The sequence below is a fragment of the Scyliorhinus canicula genome, chromosome 20 (genome assembly GCF_902713615.1).
Source record: "Scyliorhinus canicula chromosome 20, sScyCan1.1, whole genome shotgun sequence".
NCBI lineage: Eukaryota > Metazoa > Chordata > Chondrichthyes > Carcharhiniformes > Scyliorhinidae > Scyliorhinus > Scyliorhinus canicula.
In genome coordinates, this window is record NC_052165.1 from 23,608,928 (window position 1) to 23,622,181 (window position 13,254).

General features: G+C 43.5%; 1 long non-coding RNA gene across 1 annotated transcript in view; it reads right to left on the bottom strand.

Annotated features, from left to right (window-relative positions):
• Positions 1–1,318: 1,318 nt before the first annotated feature.
• Positions 1,319–13,254, bottom strand: part of LOC119955245 — a 70,091-nt gene continuing 58,155 nt past the window's right edge. Inside the window, exons 2-4 of the long non-coding RNA XR_005458417.1 lie at positions 6,656–7,089; positions 4,947–5,154; positions 1,319–1,646 (exon numbers count right to left, since the gene is read on the bottom strand). This is a non-coding gene — a long non-coding RNA (uncharacterized LOC119955245). The remainder of the gene's footprint in view (positions 1,647–4,946; positions 5,155–6,655; positions 7,090–13,254) is intronic.

Below are 13,254 nucleotides of genomic sequence, written 5' to 3' on the forward strand. Positions count from 1 at the left end.
TGCCTACATCTTGCAAATTAATTTTTAAAATAGAATCCTGTCTCAAGGTACATCTCAAAAGACACGGGAGAGATTTATTAGAATGGTATCAGAGATATGGAACTTTTTTCAAATAATTGATTTTCATGGGCAAGCATTTATATTTCCCATCCCTATTTTCCCTTGAGAACTTGGTGGTGATGCCTTCTTGAACTGCTGCAGTCATTGGGATGTAGGGAGACTCACAGTGGAGGGAGTTCCAAGATTGGAACTGAGTGACGATGGTAGATCCAAGTCAGGATGGTGCGTGATTTGGAGAGGAACTAGGAGTAAGTTGTGTTCCTAAATGCCAACTGCCCATTTCCTTCGAGTTGCGATGGACCAGGGGTTTGAGTACTGCTGTTGAAGAAACCTTCGCGAGTTGCTGCCAACTAGTTGATGCACACTGTTGCCACATTGTGCCAGGCGATGAGAGTGAATGATCAAGGTGATGAATGGGTGCCAATCAGTTCTTCGGTTCAGTTATGCGGAGGCTGCAGAAGTTGGGCCTGTTCTTCCTAGAGCAGAGAAAGTTAAGCGGGGACTTTGTAGTAGTGTTCAAACTGATGAAAGGTTCTGATCGAGTAAAATGGGAATGGTAAGTACCTGAAAACAAAAACTAAATTACAGAGCTATGAGTGAGAGCAGAGGAGTGCAGCTAATTAGATAGCTGGAAGATACAGCGCAAACACAATGGGTCTCTTTCAGTGCAATACCAAGTTCTATGATTCTGTAAAGTGACCCAAGAATAATAAGAATTTGTTCTCTAATAGTGTTACAGACAAACCATAGGTTGCCCTGTAAGCCAGCAGCAGCTAGCTGCTGAAATAAGGCTCTAGGGCAGAAAAACTTTGTTTATCTGTGCTCCCTAAATTTGGCGAATATGCAGCAGATGTTAAATTGACACACGTCTCTCTCTCTCTTAGACACACCTACTTGAGAACGCAGAACCAGAGGCAAGCAGATTATTTCAGAGGTGTTGAAGAAAGAAATTAGTCCCGGCCACACCTGTTTTGGACTGAAAAAGGGATGTTTTATTTGCCCAATTTCCAGCGAAAATATCTTGAGCCTGTTTTCTATTGTATGTCCGTTGGTGACTTCCAGGTGTCAAGTGCATGTACCCGAGACAGGCTTTAGATGCCTTGAGTATGCAAACCAAGATCCTCATTTCTATTATACAACTTGGTCGTAAATTTGAAGAAAAATAGACAGATTGTGTGCTGCACGTGTTCTGCTTAATTATTTAAGGAAACCACTGTAGCCTACCAACCATCTTTAAAGAGCTATCTGAAGGCTGCGATAAAAGGGCAAATTAACATCTCTTTTATTTTTACGGTGCAAACAGCAGCTGACTCCATTGGAGCATTATGGCAAGTGGGCTGGACTCACCCTCGTCCCGCCCCCTTCCTCCAGCACTGAGGAAGTACCAAGGGACTGATCTGACAGGGAGCCACATGTTTTTCCTGATACCACAACCTGTGAGCTATTTTGGGACGCTGGTCTGTGGCATGTTGCTCTCCAGATTTTGAAAACGCAGGCCGAGGTCTATATTCCAGCATCTTTCTTTTCACATGTTCCATTCACAAGGTCCATTTTGAGTGGGTTCTCAACGGCACGCAGCCAAGTATCTGTAATCAAGGGAAAAATATGAACATACGTGGGGCCTTCAGTGATCCACTCAGACCATCAATCAATATTCATTAATGTATTAATAATAAATCCTGTTGAATGTGGTATAGTAATAACGGGCTGGATTCTCCATTTGGGAGACTAAGTCCCCATGGTGTTTTACGCCAGGAAAACTGGCGCAAAATGGCCACCAATTCCCTGCTTTGGGGGGTGGCCAGCAGCCAGGCAGCGTAGAGCTCCCAGCTCTAGCTGCCGATACGGCCTGGAATATTGCCGGGTCTGTGGCTGCGCATGGCGGCAGCCAGCAGTGGCTGCGCCGTGTATCATGGCGGAAACAGCCCGCGGACACATCCCGCAAAATTAGTCCCCTCCTTCTTCCAATGCACCCAATGCCCCCGGATCAGCCAACTGTTGCGGCGCTGGACTGAGTCCGCAGCCGCCACGCTGAGTTCCCGACGGATGAGGCCACACGTGTCCCACGCTGTCGGGAACTCGGCCGCCAGGGGCGGAGCATCGCGGGGCGGGCCTCAGGCAATAGAGTACGTCACTTTTCAGGGGATGGAGCATCGCGAAAGCGGCGCCGCCCCCGATTCTATCATCATCGGGGATTCTCCACCCGGTTGCTGAACACGATTTCTGCATCGGGGATCGGAGAATCCAACCCAACATTTGTGATTTTTGCATTTACTTTCTTTTCAAATGCAAACATTTTACTCCATAGATTGTTTGACAACAGAAACTAGGTGAATCTATATTTTCTAGTCCCTCTATGAGTGTGGATCCACATTCAGCCTATCATTAACCTGTGCAGATCTTAAACATAATTGAATTCCCAACAGCATTCATTGTATGTGCTTCACCAAGCGATACTTAATGTCTGGATGCAAAACAACAGCAACTCACATTTATAAAGTGCCTTTAGATTTAAAAAATATCACAAGGTGTTTCACAGACAAAAAAAATAATAATCTTAACCAATGCTACGCAATGTTTTCCCTGCTGCAAATGGTTTGATGATGATCTCAATCTGCATAGGTAGATGTTCCTAAATTCAAGCAGTTATTTGGGTGGTCCCGGTTGTGGGTCTGAAATTCTCTCCACCCAGTGTCCTCGAAATCTACTGCAGCAAATCAATCCCGTAAAATTGGACAGGAGAGTGTGATGAGCCGTAGTGTCACTAGGCAAGTAATCCAGAGATCCACGGGCTCAAATCTTGCCAAGGCAGCTGGTGGAATTTAAATTCAATTAATAAAATCTGGAATTTAAAGCTAGTCTCAGTAAGGGCAATTATGCATCAATTGTCATAAATACCCATCTGCTTCACTAATGCCCTTTAGGGAAGGAAATCTGTTATCCTCACCCCATCTGGCCTACATGTGACTCCAGATTCACAGCAATGTGGTTGACTCTTTTCTACCCTCTGAAATGGCCTGCATAATCATTAAGTTCAAGGGCAATTAGGGATGAGCAACAAGTGCTGGCCTTTCCAGTGACGCCCACATGCCCTGAAGGAATAAAGAAAAGACCATAAAATTCTATCCAGAAGTAAAACAAAATAGAGATCATAGAATTTACAGTGCAGGCCATTCAGCCCATCGACTCTGCACCAGCTCTTGGAAAGAGCCTCCACTTAAGTCCACACCTCCACCCTATCCCTGTAAACCAGTAACCCCACCTAACCTAAGGGCAATTTAGTATGTGTGCGGTTTGCATGGTTTTCAAATAAATGCAAATGTAGCACCTGTGGTGCCAGGCAGCACAGTAGCACAGTGGGTAGCACTATGGCTACACAGTGCCAGGGTCCCAGGTTGATTCCCGGCTTGGGCCACTGTCTGTGCGGGGTCTGCACATTGTCCCTGTGTCTGTGTGGGTTTTATCTGGGTGCTCCCATTTCCTCCCACAAGTCCCGAAAGACATGCTGTTAGGTAATTTGGACATTCTGAACTCTCCTTCTGCGTACCCGAACAGCTGCCGGAATGTGGCGACTAGGGGCTTTTCACAGTAACTTCATTGCAGTGCTAATGTGAGCCTGCTTGTGACAATAAAGAGTATTAAATAAATAATAAAATTTTAAAAATGTCATGGTGCCTTGAATTTTTTTTTAGCTTTTTTTCCCTTGCTCAATCGTATTTTCTCTATCTGTTCAGCTGAAATTTGTTGCCATATTATGATTTCCCAGCCACTGTCCCCTGCAAGTGCCATTTTGCATTGGGAGCACCTGGATGTGGACTTTAAGAGCGGAAATGAAGCTCCAATTCGCTACAATCTGCACAGAAAACATCAAGCAACCTCTCTGTTTACCATGTCAGAAACATTTGGAATTTGCCTCCCCTCTACTCAACATTGACATTGAGTGGCACGGTAGCACAGTGGTTAGTATTGTTGCTTCACAGCGCCAGGGTCCCAGATTCGATTCCCGGATTGGGTCACTGTCTGTGTGGAGTGTGGACATTCGCCTCATGTCCGTGTGAGTTTCCTCCGGGTGCTCCAGTTTCCTCCCACAAGTCCCGAAAGACGGTCAGGTAATTTGGACATTCTGAATTCTATCTCTGTGTACCCGAACAGGTGCCGGAATGTGGCGACTCGGGGCTTTTCACAGTAACTTCATTGCAGTGATAAGCCTACTAGTGACAATAAAGATTCTTAAAAAATTAACCCATCCTAGCAAGAGATTATCAGCTATACTTTCCCAGCATGCTTCAGCAAGAAGATCCTTCACCTGTTGCCAGTGCAACGGAGAAAATCTTCATTGCGTTGGTCAAGATTTTATGGCATTCTCCCACTCTGGGCAAGATTCCTCATTATCAGCGTTAGTTTATAAATTAGTCAGAAAATAACGTCCAAATGTATTATCCCTTTAATTCGGTACATTGTATTGCCCAGATGCACAATGTGAAACGTACCTGCGATTGTGGAAGCTTTTTGACAACTCACGCAGAAGGATTCAGTAGCTTAAGATTTTCATACGTGGCTTGGTAATAAAAGTAAATGTATTAGCTCTGGGCGGTTAATCGTTTTGTTTGGGTGTTGACATACCTTTCGTCATACCCCATAACACGCGGGGCAAATAATAGCTATTTATGCTGATGCCTTAAATGAAAAATGGCTGGATCACTTAGTCTGACTGACGTTAAGTAAAATATTGCCTACGAGTTTGGATGATTCACGATTGTCACCAGCTAACAGTAAAAACGCAGGCAAATGCCCTCATGAGGATGAAAAAAGTTCGTTCTGAAAAATGAACATTTTAATTCAAATGAAAAAATGTTACTTTCAATGAGTAGAAATTATTTTGGTACCGTCTTCCTGGGAATGAATGTGCCTTGTAATTAATAATCCAGAAGCTGCTGCAATCGGCCAATTCCTCTCCATTTCGGTCTCCTTAAATTTCCCACTTTGGACCTCATTCTGTCAATTTCCATATTTCCCTCTGCCACTCACAGCTGTCAAATGCTCATGTTTCCCAACTGCACATTCAGGCTGTAAACAGCGTTTCAGATCTTTGCTCTGAAAAGCTAGCATTGCATCAGAAGTAGAACAGGGTAATAACGTGTAATTAAATCTAACGGACAGAAAGCATAAATAACAAGCTGAAATGCATCAACAGGGTCATTCAACCAGTTCTTCACGCAACGGTTCAAATCCAAACATTACTGAAGGCTAGGTCAGAGAATGACAGATGTGTAATGCCTTCCTCTAAAGGTGGGGGGGTTTATCTGCATGCAAAAATGTTTCTTCCTCTGAATGCACAAACGGTGGTTTATTATATCGGATGGTGAAAATCAAGCAATTTGTCTATTTATAGTCACAGTGTTGCATCCTTCTCTGCTCACAGTGACAGATTATGCCAACCAATACACCCCCCCCCCCCCCCCCCCACCCCCCACACACACATCCTAACTTTTTTTCTCTCCATGGTTGTATGTGCTTTGAAGGTTTCACTTAATTTCGATCCCGTGATCTCCATTACCACTCGAACATCAGACTGCCAATAGAACTTTCCTGCACGGATGCCAGGAGCGTACCTTCATAATGAATTATATTATCAAAATAACTGATGCTAAAAATAGCAGAAGCCATAATCTCCCTTAATGTTTGCAAGATGCAACAAGCAGCGTTAAGCAAGTTAATGTGCGCGTTGCAAGAAAATCATGTGTATTTGTTTGGTGAATTGCAAATGTTGAATGCTCATGAGGGAGAATTTTTCTCAACCGTAGTTACGGATTCCACTGTAGTACGGAACGTGGAGTTTAAAAGAAAAATATGATTTTAAAATTCATGACATGGTGCAGCTCAGTGACGTCTGCGTTGCTTAGGAGACAAGCAACATGCTCCTGGCACCAATTAAACCCTGCCAGACATCCATAGTGCAGTTGTACATTCGGAAGAATCTCTGATTTTCTGTCTGAATGTACAGTCAAAATCAATACAGAAACAAGCTGTACTTAAGTGAACCTAAAAACATGAATTTTGTGTTATTGCTACAGATAACGCAATGTTATAGGAACAACAGGGTGGATTTTTATCTATCATTGGGGAGAAGGGAGTGGGCTCCACTGTCTGCTGGGGTTGGGGTGTGTGTGTGTGTGTGTGGGGGGGGGGGGGGGGGGGGAGGAGATGGGAAGGGGTTAAAGCTCCGCAAAATGACGGCAGATGGGAAACCTGACATGCTTCTTCCGCATATAATAGGGGCATGTTCAGAAACCGCCTTGAAGTTGTCAGGTCAAAGGTTAAATGACCAACTAAGTGGTAATGTTACCATCCATTCTGGTTTTAAAAGCCCCCACAGGGATTTCCTGAGTTGTGTGGATCTTGCCAGGGTACCGGAAGGACAAGAGGTCATTGATCAATGAAACCCACTCGAAAGCATTTAAGCAGAGAAAGTGAACAGCTGCTGCCTTGCCTATATGAAAGATTTGAAGGATTTTATACTCACAGCGTTTGCTTTGTGAGGGTGAATTCTCTTAGTTGCAGGATAGGAGTAGTTTATCGAAATCATGTGGCTTACCTTGCATCTTATTTCCTTCCATTCACACTGGGTGGTAGGCACCTATCTTTGTCCACTATTATTATGTGTGCTGTTGTCATTCCTCCTTCCATCCAGTTTCTGATGTTGTCCATCCATCCAGTCCTTCTGTGACCTGGCCTGTTTCAGATTCTACTTTCGCAAACACCAGACTCTCACTCCGCCTTTTCCAATGGTCGTACTTCCTCAATTGATCTGTGTTCACAATGGGTGTGGGCTGAATCCACCATGAATTGTCATTGAATACATCTTAATGCTGATGATCAACTCAAACTTCAGACTTGGCTTTCTCAGCACTTAAGCCCATCATGGATAGTTCTTCCTTGTCTTTCGGCCATTAGGGTAGTGTCGTCAGCATATCTGATGCTACTTAACTCGCTGTGCCAGGTATTAATAAACTGATCTGATATAGAATCCTGCAATGATACAGAAAGCGGTCATAATAACTCGCTGCGTGAGAGAACATTTCTTCATGTCGTAGCTGATTCTTTTGTCAATCACCTTAAATCTGTGTCCTCGTGTTAGCAACCCCGAAACAATCTCTCCTTATTTACTCCATCAAAAAACATTCATAGTTTTGAACATCTCAATCGAATCTGATCTTAACCTTTATCTTTAAACTTTACAGGGTTAGTTAAGAATATGCAGCTATGCCTTTAGATCCCAGATGTGCTTTTATGATACTTTCTAAGAAATGCAACGGTAGTATCACGCTCTAAGGTTTTGCCTCAGGCTATAACACAGAAGTTACAACACAGAGAGAGGGTATAAAATCCAACTATAATCCACATCAGTCTTTATGCTCCATTTGAGCAGATAGTTGTAATCACACATACCCTCATATTTCTCACCCTCATATTTCTCACATCCTTTTCATCCCAATTCCTGCCCCCACCTATGCACCCTAATTTTGAATGTTGACATAGGGAGGTAGATTTAACCAAAAGTAACTGACATGATTGAGTCGGATTAAGGTCTTAAAAATCAGAGCACTGACACCAACCACCTCCAACTTGCTCCCTTCCAACTTTATAGGAGGTTAGAGACTGCAAGCCACATTGTTTAGCATTTAACTATGGACATCTGGATTGCACAAGCCTTGGGAATCTCAACAGCTAAATCCAGGGAAGGGCTGCCAATCCTGCTGGATTCAGCATACTTACTGTCAAGGGACCATTTGCAATTGGGCAGCCCCGCTTCCTCCACACCTTCCCCGTGAGGATTTCAACCTCCACACCATCCCCCACCCAAAGCCTCCATTCTCTTTCTTGGGCCTCCCTCCCCCACCCAGTCTCCAAGCCTCCGATCAACTCCCGCCCATAGCTTCTGAGTCAGCCACAGAACATTGGAACATGGGCAGGCCATTCCGTCCCTCGTGCCTGTCCCGCCATTCAATCAGATCTTGATGGTCTGTACCTGAACTCCATTTTCCGTCTGATCCACATCCATTAAGCCTGGAAGTGAATTCCAGAGCTTCACACCTCAGAATGCGACAAATGTTCTGCCCTCAGTGCATCCCTTACACAGAGTAGTAGATTTACAAATGTGAAACGTTCCCCCTGTGGTAGCCGCCACACTATTATAAACCAATTTATTGTTTACAATTTTGTTATTCGTGCAGAGAAGAATACTGATCCTGCCTTAACCTTACTTTTGAGATCTGATAACACCAGTTTAAAGTCCAACAGGCTTATTTGAAATCACAAGCTTTTGGAGCGCTGCTCCTTTATCAGGTGAAGTCATTTCATCAGATGAAGGAGCTACACTCCGAAAGCTAGTGATTTCAAACAAACCTGTTGGACTTTAACCTGATGTTGTGAGACTTCTTACTGTGCCCATCCCAGTCCATAATCGGCATCTCCACATCATTACTTTAGAGGAACATCACCTTCTTAAAATAAAATAGATACCATACTTTTAGAATTCTGCATAAATTATTACCTTTTTGACAACATTTGATTAGCTGACATTTTGCATAAGGACTATCATCTTGTGATGACACTCCACTGATTAATTTATTCAATGAAAAATTATGATCTGAACAATAGATTTTCCACTTTGTTGTGTGCAGCCACCCTTTGCTTCAATTTCTGAACAGATGTAGCTCTTGAAGATTGGCAAAAGTTATGACATGCATGAGAAATGAGGGCATTTGTCAAACTGTCTGCAACTACATTTTGCCATTTTTTTCTTAGGTTTAGCTAGACTTTTTTAAAAAATTCCTTGGTAACGTCTTTTTGAAAATTGCAGCTTAAAAATGTAGCATCGTAGATGACTTTCAAAGAGATGAAATATGCTTTAGTGAGAGAAGGAACTGTGTCTCAACCATTCTGAAAGGAAGGGAAGGTGCTAAGATTGCCAACAGGGTTACCCAATGCACTTTGCTTTATTGACTCACAGTGACAGAAAGCATCTGGTATAGTGAAATCCAATTTCATTCCTTACCACACACTGAGACAGAATAGCTGGAAATGGAACTTCCAAGAAATATTCAGACTAGCTGCTGTTTGGTTTGGTCCAGACAACCTACTCTCCAGGTTCACTGCACGACTTGCCCATTTTAAAATTGTAGCCATAGCATCTGCTATCTCCGGAAGCAGGGTTCCCCAGACTGCATGTTGATTTTTCTACTTGAGTTCCGCTAATATTTTTCAAACCACTTCCTTCTTTACAATAATGATTAACATTTCTGCCACATCCTTCTCTGATGTAAAAGCTCAGATCTAAAATATTTGTTCAGTATCTCTGCTATAGCGTAATGCCGCAAAATAAACCTCCTTCATGAAGTAATGCCTACACTACTTGTCACCCATCTTCTCTCTATCTATTCTTTTACTTTTTCTATGCTCATGAAAGCCTTTCCTATTATGTTATGTTATTGTTCCTCGTTCCACACCTAGTGGTGCACTAAGGCAAGTTTTCATCTCTTTCCATAGCTAGTTTTTCGGGAACAGGCCACCAGCCTGTCGCCAGAGGCTTATAACTTGAGGTGCACACACCACATTGGCGTGTTGGGAGGATTTTGCAGGTAGTTGCTCAACCAGTTTGGCCACATTATGAACGCACTTTCCTTGGCCATCAAGTCCTGGAGTGGGACTCGAAACTGAATTTTCTGGCACAAGTCCGGGTGACAGGGTGGCACAGTGGTTAGCGCTGCTGCCTCACAGCACCAGGGACTTGGTTCAATTCTGGCTTTGGGTGATTGTCTGTGTGGAGTCTGCACATTCTCCCCGTGTCTGCATGTGTTTCCACCGGGTGCTCCAGTTTCATCCCACAGTCCAAATATGGGCAGGTTAGGTGGAATGGCCATGATAAATTGTCCCTGAGTGTCCAGCGTGGTGTTGGGGGGAAGCGCGGGGCAGTGGACCGCAGTATGGTGCTCTCTCAGAGAGTTGGTACAGACTCAATGAGTCACGTGGCCCCCTTCTGCACCATAGAGAATCCATAAAGCCCTCCCCCTATTATACTATGTGCAAAGATTTTTTTGTGTTCTCTTTTAATCAGCCTTTCTAGTTTTCTGACACTTTTTATATTCCTCAAAGATACCTTAATAATTTCCCAGTCTTCTCTTTTAAATTTCAGTTTAGTTATAATCCCACTGTTGATCTACAGAAATTTATTATTTGAAGCAATGCATTTTTCTCTGAAATAAATTCACTTGATTTTTCTAAATGCATTTCATATTAGGCAATTTCCCACTACTGATCAATTGTGCTGTTTCTTAGTTTTTCTGCCAAGTTAGTTTTGTCGACATCCCTTCTTAGTTCACTGAATATTTTTCTTTTATCAGCCCAGCACCTTGACCTTTGACTCTTCATTATAATTTTCTATTTTTTCATGGAGTCTGACCATGTTGTGATCGCTATTTCTCATTGTTTTTCTGCTCCCAACAAGAGATTCTTGCTCCACTTTACTTTCCAGCATTACATAGGAAGCAGTCCTTTGCAGCATTTTAAAACCCATTCATCACTTTAACTACATATCTTGCCGTTATTCCTGTCTCTCTTTGGATAGTTAATCACTCAATATTGAGCAGTCACAGATGAAGCAACAGTGCCCACCTCTGGTCTCAAAGCATGCTGCCCATAATAATCCAGAAATCTCTGTGACATGGATTTCCCCCCCCCCCCCCCCCCCCCCCCCCCCCCACAGCAACTTAAATCAGACATCAAGCCAAAGGATCTCCATGGGCAGAATTTTACACTCCCTCCAAGCTGTGTTCCGAGGTGGGGTAAAATTGAATGGACAGGATTACTTCCCAGAACCCGCCCACCCAAACCCAGACGTAATTTCACACTTGGGCTGGCAGGGCCATGTATGGGAAACCTGTCCTTTCATCTAGTAAGGCCCTTAAGTAGCCACTTAAGTGCCCTTTCCCACCCAGCCTCAATCTTTGGACTGGTGGGAGCAGGTGTATGTTGTGTGGGAAATGGACAAGAAAAACCTTTCTCCATCCCAGGCAGTAAGGTGGGGGAAAAACACCGAACCTCCCTTCCCCCCCCGCCCCCCCCCCCCCCCCCCCAGATACAGTGATCGCACCCCCAACCCCCAGACTGTCTCCCATCCTCCCACCCCTAGGTGCCTCTGAAGTTGCCTTTCCAATGGCCGCAGGGTTTAGTTCCAGGCAGACTGCTGCAGTACTGCTCCTCGCCACTGCAGCACTGTGCCTGGCTAGGTTGGAGAGCTGTTGGCCAATCACAGGCAGGGCATCCTTCCAAGGGCGGATGGCGATCCCATCCACTGCCAATTAATGCTCAAATGAGGATTAAATTGCAATGGGATTTTGAGAGTTCGCGGTAGCACGGTACGTGCAGACTCTAGGATGGTGATCGTCGATCACTCACCATTCTTAAAAATCTACCCTAAGTGTCCAACAACAGTGATGTCATCAAGTAGGGTAGACTTCCAATCATATTAAAGTATTCTCATAGCCAGCAAACCAGGAAGCAAAACCAACTGCTTTCCTTCACTTTTGCTTTTTAAGTTTTCACAAAAATATATGATTAAGATACAGACATGGTAATCAAGGAAACATGCCTTAGTTTTGGACAGAACTGGGAACTCCTTCCTGGTTATTTATCGAGAGAGATAGGATGAGAAAAATGGGAGGTGGGGTGCTAATGAATGGTTCACTCAGAATACTGGGATGGAAGGATGTCCGGGGGTGGGGGGGGGGGGGGGGGAGGGGGGGAGGTGCAGCTTTAAAATAGAATCCACGTGGAAAAGTGCCGAAAAATGAAGGGTAGGATACCTCTGGAGTCTGCACATGCGAGTGCAGAAATCCGGGTCTTAGGCTGTATTGTTGAGGTGCCCCAGAATGCAATCTGTTAGAAATCATTAAACTGACAAAAACATCCACAACTATGTTCTTGGTCATTTTACTAAAAACCCCTTGAAAATGTTACATCTTGGTGAATGGGGTGTAACTGGGCTTTTAAAACCATACTGACTTTAGAATTAGTGCTGAACAGCCGAACTGACCCTGCAAGTGTCAATTTACATTTGTTGAATGTTAAATCTCTCTATTATGATAAGAAATTCCACACATATATATATTTTAAATTAAAAGTTTGTACATGGTATTTTAGTTTTGTTTTAGTACCCTGCACATCTTTGGGTTGTGGGGACGAAACCCATGCAAACTCGACATGGACAGTGACATGGACAGTGACCCAGAGCTGGGATTGAACCTGAGACCTCGGCACTGCGAGGTAGCAGTGCTACCCACATGCTGCCCCAAGTGCAATAATAATAACATGCAACATTTTCTATGAGTTCAAGTAGGATGTAGGAATACAAACTAGTTTGTTAGCACATGTTCTTCTGTGGACATGTTAATCTTTACAAAATACAGCAGATTTCTTAAAATGTTAACAGATAATTAGGAGTTGCACTTTTCTAAAGGCTTTCCCCTGATGTGTACTCTAACTTCATAGAAGGATCCACAAAAGCTGGAACAAACATCACGGAGGCCGTTTACTTCCTTCGTCCAAGGTTTTGCTTGGATCCTGCATTGATGTTTCAGAAAAGATCCTGTGGAAATGCAATCAACTGACTCTCAATGCGACTCATCGCCGTGTCATTGGGGCTTAAAGTTCTCCGCTTCACTTAGTGCCACAACTAACTCGAGATCAATTGAGTAATCCTCTGCTTGTTGCTCCATCATTAACCAATCAGCCACTACCACTCCTGGGAAAGTGTAAAGTTATACTTACCGCCTATTACCCTATTACTTTCTGACGAGTGCACAATTAAACAACACACATTTGCCAGGAACAGATGTTTGCTTCAAACTGCATTGTATGTAAGGGTATCAACTTGAAAAAAGGACAATTCATTGAGGATGTGTATGGTGCAGATTATCTAATCACGCATCTGAATATTTAAAATCGGAATCAAAACTTTTTCAATCAGAAAAAAACTAAAGTTAATTTGGTTTCAAATCACACAGGGCAAAGAAGATCCACAGCCCATTTAAACAGGGCATATTGCAGGTTGTCTGATGTTCGACTCAATGTGACTTCTCTATAAACTTAAGTATCCATCTCTGAAATGAACTGCAATCTTGCACTGTAACTGTG